The following is a 20,812-nucleotide window of genomic DNA, read 5'->3' on the forward strand; positions in this document are numbered from 1 at the left end:
TGCACACACGCACACACATTTGCACACACGAACACATTCGCACACACGCAAACGAGCACCTGCACACACCTAAACACACACATGTGTAACGGGGTAAATTGAATTTACCGCGTTCAAATAAATTCAAAATAAAATCTATTGTTCACACCGTCGATATAGTTGCAATACCACCCAGGGTTATCTGCGTAGGTTGCGACTAGTCGACCGGGGAGTGGAAATTGGAGGCTCGTCTGTCAGTCCCCAATTAGCGTTAAGTAGGAGTGACCGATAACCGAAGACACCCGAAGTCATACGGGGTGTAAGATTTTATAAACGGAAGCCGGAACGGAAAGCGGCACTTGTCACGAGAGCGACCGGACTGGAAAGACGCATAAAAGTTAAAGTTTAAGAGTAAAGACTCCATCAACCGACGCCGTAAATTAAATCAACAGGTAATTATTTATTCGCACTTGGGTTTTCGATTGTGGAACCAAGCGATAATTATTTGCAATTCGTATATAAAATATCAGGCAGGTAGCCGGTATTTCCTTGGCAAAATTACTTATTGTATTTGAAAAGCAGGTGAAGGAGAGAACGCGGGTTGGTGTGAGAGAAAGAGAGAGAGGACAAGTACCGGACAAGACCAGACAATAAAACACAAAAGAGACGGACAAAAAGGAAAATACCCGAAACTCAGGACGTGACCAGGACAATTAAAACGACGAAGACAAAAACAGCGAAAAATTAATTATTGTAAAGGTATTTCTATAAATTTATTCCAGGCCGGAAGCCGGAAAAATTTATTAAGTATTTAGTCGTATATCTGGTATCGTCGCGTCGTAATTAATTCGAAAAATTAACATTAATAATTTGGCTAGAATTGAATTGAATAAATTAACTAAATTAATTGACTCCAGGCAGGTTGCCGGAGCCATTGCGTAGTAAAATAATTCCAGGCAGTTCGCCAGAATTGTTCTAGAAATTTCCAGGTAGATCGTGTAACCCACGCACCGGAAATTATCGAGTCTAGTCAAACATCAGGTCCGTAGTCAAGGTCACCGGTAGTGACAAGTCAATTATTAATTAAGGGAAATTTAATTTAAACAAAATAATTAATTAAATAAATAAAAGAATTAAATTAAGTGAAGTAAATAAATGGATAAACGGGAAAAGGAAATTTAAGAATGGAATCGTTAATAAAATAATCGAGTATTTGAAGGAAAGAAACGTTGATAAAAGTTTTGGGAAAAATTTTCAAAGAGTAAAATTTAAACGCGTAAGGGAGTTAATGATATAATTAAAATACACAATTAATTAATTAAATCAATCTTTTTAATTCAAATATTTAATTAATTAATTCGATTATTAAAAAAGAAAAGTTGTGGAGGAAATTAGTCGATGGCAGGACGCCATTTAGTAATAAAATCAGTGTGAGTGTAAAATAGTCCAGGGGACTGAGAGTGAGTGTGTGTGTAAAATAGATCAGGATGATCAAGATTTTAGAAATTAGAAAATAAGGTCTCGCGAAGGTTAAGCGATTTTAAATTTAGTTGCCAAAGGTAGTTGGCTAGTAAGGTCTAAAAGTGTGTGTGTGATATGCCAAAGGTAACGGCTATATTTTAACTATTGCGGGTCATTAATAAAATAAAAAGGTTTATATAAAAAGGTTTATAAGGTATATAGTTATAAGGTTTATAAAAAGTTATAAGGGTTATATAAGATATAAGGTTAATAAGATATAAGGTTTATAAGGTTTATAAAGGTTTATAAGTTACAAGGTTATAAGATAAAAAGTTAAAAGGTTCAATTAAATAAAAGGTATAAAAGTGAACGTTAAAATTATATTGATTATTTATAAATTATCCTTCCTCTTCCTTCTCTTACAATTAACAAAAATTACACCGACCCTGACGATCCAAGATCCGGCTCTGGGAGGCCGTTATTACTTCCAGTGGCGCCCTTAGTAAGGACGACCAGAGTAGCAGCTTAGCCCTGTTATACATGCACGCAAACACACACATGTACGCAAACACACTCGCACACAAAACTCTTGATTTTTTACAGTGTATTTGCATAACTTGCTTTGTATTTTTTACATAAATACTTCTGTAAATTCCACAACTTCACTATGTAACTTTTACAGCCTCAAAATGTAAAAATTACAGATTTAGGTTCACAGAACTCACAATGTAAAAATTACATTTTTGGTTCTGTAAAAATTACATAATTCAATTGACAGATAAACATCTGTAAATTTTACAGACTTTTCTGTCATTTTTACAGAACTGTTTTTTCCGTGCAGTAAGTCCTTTTCGTTCTTAATTTTAGAATTTCTCGGTTCTAGAAAGGTTTAAAATTTCGACTCGAGTAATTGCCAATGTTTGGTCGAGCGACGGCAGTCAGACATCGGCCAACCTTCGGCATTTTTTCCATTAACGGCGACTTTGTATGGGTGTTATTTTCTCATTCAATTTAATTTTAAATGATTTGAGTGTTCATATTATTTCAAATTATTTTGAATTGTCCGAGGAACTAGAAATTGCGATATTTTTTTCTTAGTCAATTTAATTCGAAATTATTCGATAGTTTCAATCATTTTCAATAAATTTTAATCATAAAATATTATTTTTTAATTCAATATGATTTAAAATGATTCATTCTAAAATTTATACTCGAAAGCAAAATAATTCAGACAATTTGGAATTATTCAAAATGATTAAGAGTTACGTAATCTCAAATCATTCCAAATTAGATTTCCTAATCCGGGTGATTTCACGCGCGTTGCAAATTATAGAAGATATTTAAAAACTTAATTATTCATAAATAAATGATGAACGAATAACTTTAATTAAATAAAATAATTTATAAAACAGATTTAATAGTTTGTTACAGTCTAAATAAATTATAAATATAAATATCAATATATCTTTCAATTTCTTGAGTTTATTTCCTAGTAATTTAATTTCTATCAAATAACAATTTAGTCCTTATTTTTTCATTAATTATTTTTTTTTATTTACATATCACATTGAAATTATAAAACATCGAGTACATATAATATTTGGATGTTACGTTATGAAAGTATATTTGATTATAGAAAACATAAAAAAACACTTATTAATCCATGTATCAACATAGTTATGGAGATTCTACTCTGTTAATTAATTAATTATTCGTGGGTCCATATTTCAACATCACAATTATTTCTCGCACCTTTTTGTAAGCTATTGAAAGCTTTCTAATAGCTAGTTACAGGAACGATACGATATTGTTATCATAAGTATACGTATTGTTGTGGTAACGATCTACGAATTGCTATACTTGATCTTTCGAGGAACTATACCTTTTTTCCGTGTAGGATTATATATAATCATATATAACTAAACAAAATATTTTTTTATCGGGTGTATAGCACATACTCATAGAGCAGATCTCAATCCAGCGATAACCAAAGTTGAGCAGCATCAACGTGGGACATCAATTAGATGGTCGAACCTTCACCTTTACCTTTACCTTTACCGACTGGTTACTGACCTGCACCCGACTGAGTCGGGTTCCAATCTTTCTGTGATAGTAAAATAGCAGTTAACCGTTGGATAGTGTGTTAATTTTTTTAATTTAAAAATCAAGGATATTTATAATACTAAAGACAATAAATCTTAATGTAATTAATTTAATGTTAATTTACAGATATTTTATGAGTTACAATATTTATTCATGCACGATTACATATAATTATATATGGTTAGACCTTGCAAATATTTAGACCTGATTATATATATAGAATCATATATTATTATACAAAATTATTTTCTATCGGGCATTTAATACTGTGGTTATTGCTTACATATAAATTTTATTCTACGATACTATGATTCTAACACGATTCTACTATCATTCGCTCGCAATTTTCCCGTGTAGACGGTGGAATGATATTTTCTAAATCATTATTTGACAAGTAGAAATATAATTCTCTGATAAAAGTATGTGGAAGATGTAATTCATAAAAAATATTATAAATTATTTCCTCAGAATCTTTTATGTAATTAACTCTTTTCAGAGCTTTTCGCAGTTTAAAAAAAATCTTAAGTTCATATATTGGGTACTCTGGAAATGCAGGGTTACGTTTGAGTATATTGTTTAAATCAACATACTTCAAAAAAGGTGCCAAGTATTGCACATTTTTATGCAAAATATTAATAAATGTAATATTACTGCCTTCTAACTGATTTTTTGTCATTTTTTCAACTTCTAAATGACACTTAGTTAAGTAATGATTCAATTCCTCTGTACTAACAGCTTGAATATTCCGATCACAAACATAAAAACCCGCTGCTATCAATTGTACAATATGTTCCTTAATCATTGAAATAATATTCGGTCGAAGTTCTATTTCGGAGTCACATTCGATTGCTAATTTACCATTAGAATCCAGAGCATTAACATCAATACCGGCCTCAAGCAAATATAAAATAGTTATATCTTCATTGGCCGTGATAGAGGTGATGAGAGCGTGATGAAGTAACAATTGGGATTCGTAGAATGACAATAAATTATTATTTTTGTTATTAACGTCAATCGTGTCAGCGAGTATTAATGGCCAATGATAAAACACTTCCCAGTTACATACTGAAATAGCTGCATGAAAAATTGTTTGATGGTAGCCATCATATTCAAATGTACTAAAAAGATCTGGCGCATATTTTATTAATACATCCATGGCATTGTAGTTTCTAGTTTGAACGGCTCTGATAATAGGAGTGAATCCTATTTCAGATCTAGCATTAATATTAGCGTTATTATCTAATAATAATGTTATAATTTCCTTTGTTCCTCTCGCGGCGGCAATGTGCAATGCAGTTTCTCCAGTCCTCCAATTGAAATTTTTAATCTCAGCATTAACATCTACCCCATTTTCTATCAAATACTTGACGATATCGTAATTGGAGGACGCGACGGCGGCATGTAAGACCGTAATTTGATTTTCACGTAACCGTTTGTGTACATCAGCACCAATTTCTATCAATTTTTTAAATATTTTGTAATTCGCAAACATTGCAGCCGGGTGTAGAAAAGGTACCTCGCATACGTAATTATAAGTGCTATTAACATTGATAATTTCAGCGTTAAAATTATCTATATAATTTTGAGATAATATAGCGGTCCTGAGATGACAGAATATTCCGGCAAGATTCTGTCGTAGTCTTTTTTTGCACATTTTTAATTGTTGCATTCTTGATTTCCTCATTTTCGATTTTCGTAATCCTGAACCTACTGAGTTCTAAAGCATCAGAAAGAAATAGATGAAAGCTTAATTTTATTTCAAATCAACAACTTTACTAATTAAGTTTAATAATTTTTATTTTTATTTGTTTAGAACGATATAGGGTAAGAACACTAGTACCCAGCCCCTAACCAGTAGCCAGCCAGTCATATACTTTAACATTGGCTCAAAATATATATAGATATAATTTAACATGAGGTGGCTGGCTACTGGTTTAGGGCTGGGTACTGGTGCTCTTACCCTATTGGTCAAAAAATTTAAATATACAAAAAAAATAATTAATTTTTCTTTATACCTCGGTCAAAAGTACGTATTTCCGGCATCAATTTCGCGGCAAGAAGTTCAATCCTACCAAAAACAGATTCTCTGTATAAAGTCGCGCCAAGTACACGTTTAAAATTTTTTAAAAGTAAAAAAGAATTATTTTTCAAAAAAAGAAAAGTCAAATCGAAAAAATACCAAGTACCTAATATGATTCAAAATCACTGTAAACATTTTTATAAAATTAAAAAAAAAATTGAATAACAAAATTTCAATGTAGTTGGTGTGCATTACTCCATGTATACTCAAGCAAAATTAATTTCTAATAAAATCAAAACATGCTCTTTTTTTTAAATAAGGTACCGGCGGCTAATAAGGCCTAGCTAAGGGAGATTTTGAATAGAATCGAAATTATTGCATTTAATTATCGAAATGTATCATAAATCATTATTTCAATACATTAGCCATAAAATGTGATGACGTAATGCTAATTTATACCACAAACAAACAAAAAATTAAACTTTTACAAAAACCATACGAATAGGCCTTATTTTACTACGGTAGGGTAATAAGGCCTCCGGTTTAAACAAACTGAAATAGTTTAATTATACTTAATGAAATTGGTATTAGAGATGAATCATCACTTAAATTTAGCAACAATACTACTTTAAAGACAAAAGACTAGATTGATTTGCTCAGCAGCACTTAAAACTATTAGTATCCTTTTTAAGATTCAGAAGACTAGATTGTTTTTTATGATTTCTTCTGCGCTACGACATCATATGACGGATAATGAAATATATTGAAGACAGGGAACGTGGTATCGGAACTCTATAAACTTGTCGTAACATCTCTATGCAAGACCCTTTTACTAGAGTAGCCTTTAGCGGGGGCGGTTATTTTAAATATCATTTCTGTCCCTTAGGCCTTATTACCCGCGGGTACCTTATTTTGTAAGCACATGTGCACCAAGTACATTGAAATTTTGTTATTCAATTTTTTTTTAAATTTGATGAAAATGTTTACCATCATTTTGAATCATATTAGGTACTTGGTATTTTTTCGATTTGACTTTTTTCTTTTGTAAAAAAAAATTTTTTTTACTTGTAATAAATTTTAAATTTGTACTTGGCGCGACTTTATACAAAGAATCTGTTTTTGGCAGGATTTCTTTTTAACTTCCCGCTAAAAAAATCGATGATTGTCGAAAAATTCGGGAAGTGATTGTTTTCAACCCGATTTTTGAAAATCAATTTTTCATCAGATGTCGGCGTTTTGAGGTCCCAGGAAGCTATTCTGACTATTTTCAGATTGATGTCCGAGTATCTATATGTATGTGTGTATGTGTGTATGTATGTATTTACTCTCTAAACATGAATTAGTGACAATTTCATTAATTGCGTTAGTGAAGCAGTATTCACTTGACAATCAGTGTCTTTCAACAACAAATTAGTGAATTTTCACTAATGAATTTAGATTTATAATTTTCACTAGAAAATTAATGATTTTCACTAATGATCTAGCGATATTTTCATAATTTCCACAAGTGAAGCTGTTATGCACTTCTTAATTTGTGAATTTCACTAATTCACTAGTAACTTTAACTAGCAAATAATTAAATATTTTATAATATATAAATATAATTGAAAATTATGGTGCTATTTTCAAAAATTTTATTAAAAAACTTTCAAAACAAAAAAAAATAGAAGTACAGAACAATAATATATTTATATGAAGAGTACGTCAATCATAACATCACGGATTGTTTATTTCTTCATCAGTTATTGTTTGGTATCATAACCAATATACTATTTACACTCACGCGATCACATGCGTAGGTCAGCGCAGTGGATAGCGTCAAAGACTTTGAATCGGAAGGATGCAGGTTCGAGCCCAGCAGTCACCGGGATTTTTTCATCAATCAAAATCATGTATACTTCCTCTAAGTAATGATTCTAATACATTGATCACATTTCTGATCCAATTACAAGTGTCTTATATTTTTTTTCGCAATATAATATTTTTTTTCCCCGATGAAATCAGTGGATTCCCATATTCACTTTTTAATTTAGTGGATTCTCATATTCACTTAACAAATCAGTGAATTTTAATATTCACATATTCATTTAGTTAATAGTCACTAATTCTGAGTGGTACGATTGTCACCTTGACAAAAAGTGAATATTCACTTAGAATTAGTGAAAAATCACTAATTAATGTTTAGAGAGTAAACTCTTTGTAACTTTTTAACTAATAAACCGATTTGGATGGTTAAGGCAGCAATGGAAAGAGCTTGTTGGCTTGGCCATTTTTATATAGTGGAAACCTAAACATGCAAACATGCAAATAACCTTCTCAATAAGACAATTTATAGATAAATTGAGAAAAATATAGATAGCCCGATAGTTTAATTTTTGTCAAGCCGAGCCTTGACAGCTGACCATTGGCTAATGCCTCAGCCTAGGTTAAATTTTTTTTTGATATTAAAATTAGCAACTTTATATGTATCTTTATTAGACTGTGTCAAAATAAGTTTTTAGTTTTTTTTCGATTAAACGTATCTTAAAAGTTTCTTCAATATAAAAAAAAAGTTCTCCTAAAGTTTTTGAGCTCAATATCTCAAAAATTGAGCTGGCGCAAAGGGGGGTCTCTTTTCCCATTTAAATAACATTGTAAAATTTTTTTTTTTAATTTTTAAAATAACTACACAAAGAAAATTTTTTATTCACCCTAACGGACCCATATTACGGTAAATTACGGTAATCCACCGTAAAATACCGATTTACCGTAAATTACGGTGGATTTACCGTAATTTAGGTGGTTTTACCGTAATTTACGGTGGGTTTACCGTAATTTACGATAAATCTACTCGAATTTTACGGTATTCTACGGTAGATTTACGGTAAAATTGCCGTAAATTTACGGTGAATTAGGTCTGCTAGGGCAATTTTGCTTTCGACTATCTTATAGAAAATTTAATTCTCTACATAATTGTCCGTGTCCATTTTTTTTTAAACTCAACAGGAACGAAGTTACAGAAGGCCGAATGGGAGGAAAAAAATAATTAATGAATTAATAACAGAAAAAAAATTATTAGTTCAACTTATCAATTAATTAACTCAATAAACTACATTATTCATCAAGAATTTTTGAATTCAACATTATTTCGAATTAATAACAAAACAAAATTTACAATAAAACAGAAATTAATTATAAATAAAACTGAAATTAATTATCATTATAATTAATTTCTGTTTTATTATAAATTTTGTTTTGTTACTAATTCGAAATAACCCGGGTCGAAAAATTTGATCTGATTTTAGTCTAACTGGACTGTATTTGGACTACTTGGTCTGTTATTGAACTTCGATAAAAATTTTAATCTGTTTTTGATCTACCCGGACTGAAAAATTTGACCTCATTTTAGTCTGATTGGACTATTTGATCTGATTTTGATCTTTTATGAAAATTTTAAGCTGTTTTCGACCTGCTACTTTAAAAAACAAACGCGTTACGAGCAGACTAAATTAGATTAATTCGTGAACTTTAAAAAATTTTAGTTCTGAAAATTTACAAGAACAAAACTAGATTAAATCATGGACTTTTAAAATTTTTATTTATGGGCAATATTTATGAAAAAATATTAAGTTGCAGAATTGATTATGTTTTTTTTACTATCTTTTGTTTAAAAATGTCGGCAGTTAATGAAAATTTGACAGCTTAATTTTTTAGTTGTCTCCATTGAATATTTATATCATTGGATAAAAGTGATAAAACAACTCTTAAAATGTCAAGAATTTTCTCTTATTTACTGGATAAAATTGAAAATATTTTGGCATAAGAAAACATCAAAATTCTTGTGCTACGGAGAAAAATGTTGGCTCGAAATCTACCAATTTTTATTATGCTGTCGACCAAACTTGAAACAGAAAGTAAAGTATCCAAAAAATTACTATACTCTTATAAAAAATTATTATGCTGCATCAAAATTATTATAATGTATGGAAGTAATTGATATTGAAGCTCATCGATAAGTTTCTCGCGCGTAATAAGTAATGTGATACAGTATAATCATTTTTTGTAAGAGCACGTAAATTTTTTGGATGCTTTAGTCCCTGTTTCAAGTTTAGTCGACAGCATTGTAAAATTTGGTAGGTTTCGAGCCAACATTTTCTCTGTGTGACATCTTATTTTCGAAGCGCATTAGCATGTTTTAAATACCAAGAAAATTAAAATAAATTAATAAATCTAGATTATTATTATTATTATTATTATTTATATTTATAAAAAGTCCTGTATTTGTCCTTAAAAACAATTGAACACAGACTAAATATTATAGAAAATAAAGTCTGTTTTTAGTCTAAACGTGATATAAAACAGACTAAATATCATACGAAAATAAGTCTGATATTAGCCTGGATAAGGAATAGTACGGGCAAAAACAGATTAAATTCTTATACAGTAGAACCTCGATAAGTTAAAATTCAAGGGAAACGTAAAAAAATTTGAGTTATCGAGTTTTTTACTTATCGAGAGTTTAAGTTAGAGAGGTTATTAAAGTAAAATTTTTAACTTAACGAGGTTTATTGATTGGAAACTTGAGTGTGAAAAAGATACATATAATTCAATAGAAATGATAGATTTTTATTTATTTATACATATATATTTACTCTTATATGAAAATTCCTACTGAGTAAAGGTCCTCCCCCTCCCCTTTATCCTTTATTTCCCTAGTTCCCGATTAAGTGAAAGACTAAAGTGAAAATCAATTAAGCTTTTGGCGAAACCTTTTGTTTGCATACATACTTAATACGATGACTCAATGATATTACTTTAAGTTATGGAGGCCACCAAAATATTATTTTAAGTTATCGAGGGCAATGCTCAAAATAATTGTTTGAGTTATCGAGGTTTTGTACTTTAAGTAATAGAGGTTTTAAGCTGTGAAGGGAAGGGAATCAAAAAAATTTTTAAGTTACAGAGGTTTTGAACTTATCGAGGTTTGAGTTATCGAGGTTCTACTGTATAAAATAAATACGATTTATAAACTTGAATTAAAGGAAAAATATTTGAATTTATCATTTATTTTAAAACAGATCTAATTTTTTGACCCGGGAATGTTGAATTCAAAAATTTTTAATGAATAATGAAGTATATTGAGTTAATTAATTGATAAGTTAAACTAATAATTTTTTTTCTGTTATTAATTCATTAATTATTTTTTTCCTCCCATTCGGCCGTCTGTAATTTCGTTTCTGTTGAGTTTAGGAAAAAAATGGACATAGACAATTTTGTAGAGAATTAAATTTCCTTTCAGATAGTCGAAAGTAAAATTGAAAAAAAAATTTCTTTTTGTAGTTATTTTAAAAATTAAAAAAAAAAATTTTACAATGTTATTTAAATAGGAAAGGAGACCCCCCTTTGCGCCAGCTCAATTTTTGAGATATTGAGCTTAAACTTTAGGAGAATTTTTTTTTTTATATTGAAGACTTTTAAGATACGTTTAATCAAAAAAAAAAAAAAAAAAAACAAGAAAACTTATTTTGACACAGTCTAATCTTTACATATGTATATAGAGAAGACCAGGGCGTAAGTCCACCGAGTGTACAATTAATAAGAAGAGTCGAAACTTTCTAAAAAGTAAAATTATTTGATTTACAATAATTTTCATTTAATTAGTTATTGCTAGGTACAAAACTTTAGTTAACATAAATGTAAAAGTTCAATAAACAATATAGTTGTGCTACTTGATCTTACTCTTAATTTATTCTTTTATATCAAATCATAAAATTACAAATATATGTCATTACTCATCAGACAATTTTAAGTTCATTGAATAAAACTTCAGTTCACCTTATCTTTACGATCTAATAGTTCTGAATTAATTTGTATTTCTATAATTAACGTCGACATCTGATGAAAACTCGATTTTCGAAAATCGGGGTGAAAACAATAATTTCCCGAAATTTTTGAAAATCATCGATTTTCTTAGCGGGAAGTTAAAAATATATATTACATTTTTAATCGCATATCTTTTAATTTTTGTGACCAGTGCATACAAAAATTATAAAATTTTTAATTAATGAAACAATACTTAATACAAAAAATTACGTACCTCAGATGTGTAACAATTAATTATTGTCTAATATATTGACTTTATAAATTTACAATTTAAATTTAAGTTTCAAAACACGTGTTAAAGTAGATGCGCTCTCAACCGACGAGACAAGATAAACTGTTTGTTGACTAAATTTAAGTCCTTAATGGCATCATACAATTGAGGCACATCTATAGTTACAACTTTTACCCATGCTATACATTTTCTTTACTCCAACCCTCTAAACAATGAAATCATGTCTAAAGGAAATATATAGCATGAGTAAAAATTGTAATTACTCGGGCGCCCCAGGTATAATTCCATTAAGGACTTAAATTTGTCCAGCAAAAATTTGAACAATTTCTCTTGTCCCATTTATATCCCAGGTAGGAAAAAATAATAGGCCCAGGCTTGGTCCAAGCTTGTGCCAAGCCTCGTGAGACTTGGGCCTAGCCTGGCAATAAAGCTTGGCCCAAGCCTGGTTAAACTCTGGAATGATGGCCTCGGGCCAAGCCTGGCTGCCAATGCTTGACCCAAGTTCATATGAATAAAGTCCCATCCACGACTCAAGCTCTGAAGACTGACGGGTCATGCTTTAATGTACAATTTTCTTAATCCTCCTCCAATTGTCATAAATAATAGTTTGTTTGTTTGTTTATAGTTTTTTTTATTTGACGCCATTTGTAAGCAATACATATTAATAATTTTATAACATTACGCTTTTAATAACTCAGGAAATTGGGTTTAATAAAAAGTAATCTTTTAATCAAATGAAAAATGAAAATAAAAATAAGAAATTAAAATAGGAAATAAAAAACAAACACTTAAACGGAAATAGTGCGAGCTTTTCTACCACCCTCTCGGTCACCTGAACCAGCTAAATAGTTACTGGTGACAAACAAAATCTTAAGAGGTGCTTCAGCACTTTGGTATTTTTCTTCAATAAATTCTGAAAGTTAATTTTTAAAATTTTAATAAGCCATAATTTTTCGATCGTAAAAATATTTATATTTGAAATTAATATTATCAGTACATACCTTTTACACATTGATAAACCAAAGTCGCCGAAAAGTTTTTTTTTCCAACTCCTCTCATTTGCCGACCTGTGCCACTGTATTCCAGTTGTACTGTTTTTTTTTTAATTATACTGGCAATGATGGTTTTAATAACTTTCTCATATTCTTTTCAAATTTTATTCCAAATTTTTTGAGAGGTTAAATTCTTCACTTGGGCATTAAAACACAAATTAATCAAACTGAAAAATAATAGGATTATCAATTTTGTGTTTACTGCGACATTAAGATTAAGATTATAATATCTTAATTTTTATATTGTTTAAATTTTGTAATAAATATTGGTAATTACCTAATAATTGTGAGAATATATAGTAATTGAGGTAATTCAACACTCACTGTTGTGGAGATGACGCCAACTTTGACGCATGCGCCAGTTTTAACGCGCATATATAACTAGTGCGCAGGTTCTGAAGGAGGGATAAAACGAAACGCATGCTCTCTCAGTTTGGAGCAGTTTGAAGTACAGATAGTAAAGAAAAAATATGAAAGGAATTTATTTTCAACATTAATTTTAACTTGTGCTTTTATTTAAGAAAGAAAATTGGATAACTCGAAGAATACAAAGTTTTAAAATTAAACAAATAGAATTAATTGTGCGAATTAAATTAAAAAAAATAAGGATTAAAGATTTATAGATAAACGAGACTTAAAATAATTCGCTATTATTGTGGTTGATAATATTCAACGTATTTAAAAATAATTAATTATATAATTTTTTAAATACACTTGTAAACAATGTAGGATGCAAAGAAAGTTAAAACTATCATGAATATTTTAATGATGTTAATTTTTTTTTATTTTATTATTCTCTCTTTCTCTCTAGTATAAATATGTAGGTAGATATATTGTACAGAAGAAAAAGACTCCCGTATATTTATTGCTTTACGATAAATTGTTATTAATAAATTATTGAATTTATGTTGTTCAAAATTATCCTCAACTAAAACTAATCAGAATGTTTTTATTTTAATCCGAAATAAATATCTACATTTATCACGAGCATCTAAATTGAATAAATGTGATAGACACTTTGAGGATAAGAACAATGATGAGTATATAAAAAAAAATTTAATACACCAGTCTTGGCTGAGCAATGGCATTCAAGCTTGGCCAAGGCTTGGGCGAATACTGGTCGCCAAGGCTTGGCATTGAGTAACGGGGCCACGCCTGGGCCAGTTGTGAGCGTTGGGAGTTCTTACCTGGGAACCCTGAGCGCTCAACAGCAGTTCGGGTTTCCTTTCCTGTCGATTTTCCATCCATTCACCTGCTGCTATAATAAATAATATGGAGACCGAGTCGAAAATATATTTTAAATCGCGAAAAACAATTAAAATTAATAATTAATAAAATAATCGACGACCAGGGCCCATCGGGGATCTATCGATACTCCAATGAGGCCAAACCTGAATAAAATTAAATAATTAAAAATTATTATTATTTTTGATTAATTTGGGGTAATTTCCAAAACGTAACACCCCCATAAAAATCCGTTCATTAGTTGGTGAGCTAGACAATTATAAAAAAATTTTTTCCCGTGTTATTTAAATGGAAAATATAAATCTGCGATGCGCGACCTCTAAATATTAAAATTAATAGCACTGGTTTCTACAGGCGTCTTTTTTTAGTACCCTGACGATGTTTAAATGCGGGCTTTAAAAAAAAAAAAAAATTGTTGATTTTTATGAATCAGCCTAAGTACGTATGCATGCAAATATTCTACATTCTTTGAAGGGATTAACCACTTCAGATCGTTTAATATATAGTAACGCTCAAATCTGATTCAGAACTTCATTAAGCTAAATTGTGAACAGAAATTAATATTTGTATACTAAACTTAACATTTTCTTGTAGATATTTTGCTCTGCGTAATCCGTTAAACAATAGATCTAATCTCTTTTGTTCGTAATTACTTCAATCGTCGTAATTACTTTTCGGAATTTACTGATGTCAAATGAAATAAAATATTGGGGATTTCGGAGCAATGTATTAAATTCATTGTTGTCTTCGAGATGACCATGAATAATGCCCATTCAATATAGTGGATTTATGACAACTACCTAAGTAAGTGCAGGGATACAAAATTTCTTAGGATCTCTAAGTACAAGGCAAGTAGTAAAATCTTTCGATGACCCTCGACTTTGTACTAATTATAATTTATCTAATGAATACTAATATATACCCGAACTAGTATTTATAAATGATTCATTTATGTACAATAGGGTGGGTTGAAAAAAAACTTTTTTTTTGTTTTTCTTAGCATGGGGGTAGAATTTGTACCTTATAAAAAAAAAAAAATTTTTCAAGAAAAAAAAAATTTTTTTACTCAAAATTTTGAGGTGGCCCACTCTTTTTAAAAATAAATAATTGATCAAACGGGGTAGTCCCAACGAAAAAAATTACATGGTGTTCGAGAATCTGTAGGGTGTCCCCTTGAAAGCTAATTGAAAGTCAGAAGTTGAAAAAATTTTTTTCCTATTATTTTAGTAATTTAAGTAAAAAATCCAAAAATGAAAAGCATTTTCTTTTGAATTAAAATGAAAGTGAAGTAAAAAAAATCACATTCGACAATTATTAGATGTTTTCCACGATTTTGGACAAAAAAAAATTTTTTTCGTTGGAACTATCCCGTTTAATCAATTATTTATTTTAAAAACGTGTGGGCGACCTCAAAAGGTTGAGTAAAAAAATTTTTTTTTTCTTGAAAAATTTTTTATTTTTATAAGGTACAAATTCTACCCCCATGCTAAGAAAAACAAAAAAAAAAGTTTTTTTTCAACCCACCCTAATGTACAGTTAAATTTATACTACCACATTAGCTTGAAAATTTTGGTAACTATTTCGATGAGTAAGTCTAGATGAAATTTTGTGCAAGTGAAGCGAAATATATATTATATCTATTAAAACGCTAGTCAACAAGTTCAAAAAGACTAAAATTCTTGATGAGAAAGCTCTTAAAAATATAAGTGATGGCTCATTCGATCCGGAATGACGTCTGGAAAAAATTTTTTTGAGGATGTATTAGCACTTAAAAAATTGCAATAGTTATTAACAAATTAATAAAAAAAATGGCACTTAGTTGTTTGTTAATAACTCAAAAACTATTAACATTTTTGAAATTCTGAAAGAAGATCATTGAAAAGGAGGAAATCTCCAATAAAAAAGTCCAAAATCCCCGAACGCTACCTTTATTATTTATAATTTTAATATAACGTCGAAAATAGAGATCCGCACGGTCGTTACGGTATAGGAGCACTGACGGTAGAGAGAGGGTACCACATCAAATAATTTTTTTATAGTAACAAATATAAATTTAAATACACTTCTCCAAAAAATTAAAGGAACAAAAAAATTTTATAAATTTTTCAGTGATTTTTGGAAGGCTGTATTTTCGTGAAAAATGATCGTATCGAAAAAACAAAAAAAGCGAATTGAAGCTTGAAATCTCTAGTTTGAAGATCTTTTAGCAAAATATTTTTTCGAGCCACCGTTTTTCGGAATCATAAAAAAAAGGTCGAGACAAAATTTTTCTAAATTTTTTGGTTTTGTTTTTAAGGTCTACGGGGCCGGGAAAAATTAAAAAAAAAACTAATTGATGGCTCGCTTAGGAAATTTATTCAGCGACAATTTGCTTTTTTTTGTTTCTCTGTACGTCAATTTGCTGCTGAGATATCAGCCTTCAAATGAAAAAGGATCCGTTTGTCTTTGATTATTGATATCTCAGCAAATAATGGCCGCACAGTAATTTAAAGGACAGTGTGAGGAACTTGAATAAATTCCCTACGAGCTCCATTTTCGATTTTTTCAAAAAAAAAATTTTTTTTCATCCTTGATATCCATTTGAAAAACCCTTAAAAAATGGCCATTTTCTGGATTTTAGTCGACTCATCGATACTCTGCAAATATTAATAAAAAAATAATGTTGCCAAGTAATTTTACAGCTTAATGTACCCCCAAAAACCCTGGAAATTTTCAGATTGATCCATTGAACCGTTTGTCCGGACCGATTGCTCAAAGTTTTACAAAACAATTAAAGGAACACGTTTTGTTCCTTAATTTGTGTAATCTTTACCAAAATGAAAAAATCAAATTTTTCCGATTTTCTTTCATTTTTGCGTTGGTTATTGCGTTGGTTATTGCGTTGGTTATTGCGTTGGTTATTGCGTTGGTTATTCAGTAAATGTAAGGTAAAGAGAAAAAAAAAGAAACTAAAGATTGCAAGCTTCAATTTGCTTTTTTTGTTTTTTCGATACGATCATTTTTCACAAAAATACAGCCTTCCAAAAATCACTAAAAAAGTTATAAAATTTTTTTGTTCCTTTAATTTTTTGGATAAGTGTATTTAAATAAATTATGGTATAATTTAGACACCTAAAAGGATTCATCCCAATTGTAAAAAAATTTTTAAGTCAAGTTATTAAAAAGTTATACTTATGATAACTAACTCAGTTTTTTCCGACTTCCGTTTTCATAAATAAGGACGTTCAGTTCAAATAATATACCTATAAAATATTGGCGTCGTGGAGCCCTTCTTATATATATATATATATATATATTAGGGTGTCCCAACAAAAAAAAATTTTGTTTTTTAACATCTTATGGGTTCAAAAGATACTTCATATTATGAAAAGAATCCTCACAAAATTTTAGCCAAATCTCTTTAAAATTGAGCTATCACAAAGTAGGGTCCCCTTTCCCACACGGAAAAAAATAAACTTTAAAAATTACTATTTGAAATTATAACCCGGAACCCGGTTGTCAATATGGGGAATTTTAACATTCAAATAGTAAATTTTATAATACGTCTCGTCTATTTCCTAAGTATCAGTTACGATTTTTAAAGTTCAAATAGTAATTTTTCTTACATAGACAATAAATTTTCATACTTGTCCTGTAATTATTCACGTTTTAATCGTAAATGAAAAAATTACTATTTAGAATGATGGTATTTACTGATCACTTTATCATTATATTACTTGTCATTCTCAATTTATATAGTTTATTTTTTTCCGTGCATTTAAAACACACGCGAAAATTTTTCATTTTAGTTTTTCGTTATTGTATTAAGTTATTGTAGCTTCTATCTCAAGGTACTTTTATTGTTTATTTGAAAGAAATCTTTTTTGATCAAATTATGAAGCTTTCCTCGAATTTTTGAAGTTTTACTATCTGAAAAGGCAGAAGAGACAGAAAATTTTTTTTAAAAGATTTTGTAGCAAATTTACTGATCTACAAAAAAGGTCTCATATGATTTTTGCATAAATTAAATCATTCATAAGATATCCAACGTTAAAGTATTATACAACTCAAAAAACTTGTTTTTGATCGCTTGAAATTTGATAACATGTCAACTAATGAGAATTCAGAAATTCTCAAAACAGTTTTTTGTAGGAAATTCAATGTTCTACAAAAAAGGTCAGATTTAATATTTTCGCGAATTTACCCATTTCAAAGATATTTGCATCCAAAAATAAAGCACTCTCTAATGCTCCGCATTATGAGTCATGCAAAAACGTTGTCTGAAAATCATGATACTCCTGAATTTTGAATATTATAAAATTTTGCTATCAGTTCAAAATTAACAGGATCTGATGATATATAATTATATATAATCATGCATGAACAAAAAAAAAAAAAACACCTATCGATTAATTGCTATTTTGCCAAATGGTCGCCCATCCAAGTAATGTTCTGCCTCAATGCTGCTCAACTTTGATGATCGCTTGATTGCCGTCTGCTTCTCTAGTCTGCTTTACCCTTATAAGTATATAACAGTCTGTAGCATTACTTAAATCAAATGATCAAATTGATACATCCTACATCAATAATGCACCAAATATGATCAAATTTTATCACATTTATGTTTTGTATAAAATTATAAGTTTCTTTAAGATAACCTGCTTATGAGACCATATAAATTTATATATAAGAATCATAATACTATATAAACTTTTATACAATCATATATGATTTTGTATAACCGTATTAAACTCTTTTGTAATCATACAACTTTATTTTTAACTTCATATAAAATCACATAACTTTTTATTAACTATCTGAACTCTTAGAAGAATTTTATAAGGTCATATAAAATTTCATATGATCATATATAACTTTATATGAAGTTACATCGAATTTTATAAGATTATACGAATTATTGTAAGAATTTTATAAGATCATATGAGTATTTATATGATCATATATGACTGCATATAATTTATAACATTTTATCTGGTAATGTTATAAACTCATATATAACTTTATACAAAATCATATAAAATCCTTATAAAATTATGTAAATTCTTATAAGAATTTTATAAGATTATGTAAGCTTTCGTATAATCATATATAAACACATATGCTTATATATGATTCTATAAGAACTTTTTCTCGGGTTTATATAAAATCACATCTATTTTTATAAACCCTTATAAAACTATATAAATTCTTATAAGATTTTTATAAGATCATATGAACTTTTATATAATTATATCTAAGGATATAAAACTTTATCTAGTACTTTTATAAAGTTATATATAACTTTCTATAAAGTCATATCAATTTTTATAAAGTCCTCACGAGAGTATATTAATCCGTATAAGAACTTTATAAGATCATATAAGCTTTTATGTAATCATATATAATTATTATATATTTCTTATATGATCATATAAAATCTTTTTTTCCCGGGCTTGTAGTTACTTTATATCACATCCTTACCAATTTCTACTATAAATTTTTCAAATTAAAGTTTGGAATATTTATTTAAAATCAATGTTTGAAGCAAAAATGTACTTATTTTTTTATTTTTTTTTATTCAATTGTTCTACTTTTACACGAAAAAAAAGCAGTTGAAAAACTGAACTTATACCTGAGTATTTATTACAGTTCCGTATAATAGTAAAGCGCTGCGACTCTGAAACTGTAAAAATTACATTTGTTATCCAGGCATAACAAATTATATTACAGTTTCAAACTCGATATCGTCCAGCTCTCTATAGTAAATTTTAGAAAAAAAAAAATAGTTTTTTTCAAATAAAATTTTTTTTTAATTATTAAAAAAAAAACAATCGATTAAATCGATGTTGATCATGGATGGAAAGATATTATCAAGAGATCATTATTAAAAAAAAAAATATCTAATCTTTTTTAGTTGATAAGAATTATTTCGTTCCATATTTTCATCAACGTGAGCTTCGAAGATTGATAATATAAATTTTAAAGTGATAAAAAATTTTGTAATATTTAAAATAGAGAAATATCATTATTTTCAGGCAGTATGATTTTAGATGCAAATATCTTCGATATGATTCAATTTGGGAAAGTTTTAAATAAGACCTTTTTTGTAGATCAGGAAATTTGCTACAAAATCTTTTACGCGAAATTTTTTGTATCTTCATTTGTTCGGAAGTTATAAATTTTTTACCCAATTAATATCAATATTAAGAGCTCAAATTTAAACTGGCGCCATGTTTCAAGATACCTTTCCGATTTTTCAATCTCCTTTAAAAAAAAAAACTTATTTCCTTAACTTGAAACAGTCTAATATATATATTTATATATGTATATACATTTATACATAAGCTTTCAAACCAATATATCATAATTCTGTGAAAATTTACACACGAGAATACATAAATGTTTTTGTTTTGAATGCCGTAGAAATTATGAAATTAAGTTGATGAATAATTTAAGAAAATAGAGGATTCATAAGGAACACATATATACTTATTAAAAACTGAGCTTATACTTAAATCAATAGGTTTCTTTACTAATAAAATTTTCAATAATCCCACTAATGAGTTCAAAGTAGAATATTACCGACAAATCAATAGATCTATGATAGTTAGTAACCTAAAATATGCAGTATTATAGCAACGAATTATTTTTAAAATCATATATTATTTTATTAAATATAAGCTTCATATGATATTTAATAGAACTAATAAATTAAGTTATGACTAATTAATTTATTTGGATTAATAAACGAGTAAAATAACATGAAAAATCGTCGAAACATGAAAATGATATCTACCAGGCTAGAAATAACATATTTAACAACAGGAAACGGTTGCCTCACGTTTATTCAGTACATCTTGATCAACATAACTCAGATAT

The sequence above is a fragment of the Microplitis mediator genome, chromosome 8 (genome assembly GCF_029852145.1).
Source record: "Microplitis mediator isolate UGA2020A chromosome 8, iyMicMedi2.1, whole genome shotgun sequence".
In the NCBI taxonomy this organism is placed as follows: Eukaryota; Metazoa; Arthropoda; class Insecta; order Hymenoptera; family Braconidae; genus Microplitis; species Microplitis mediator.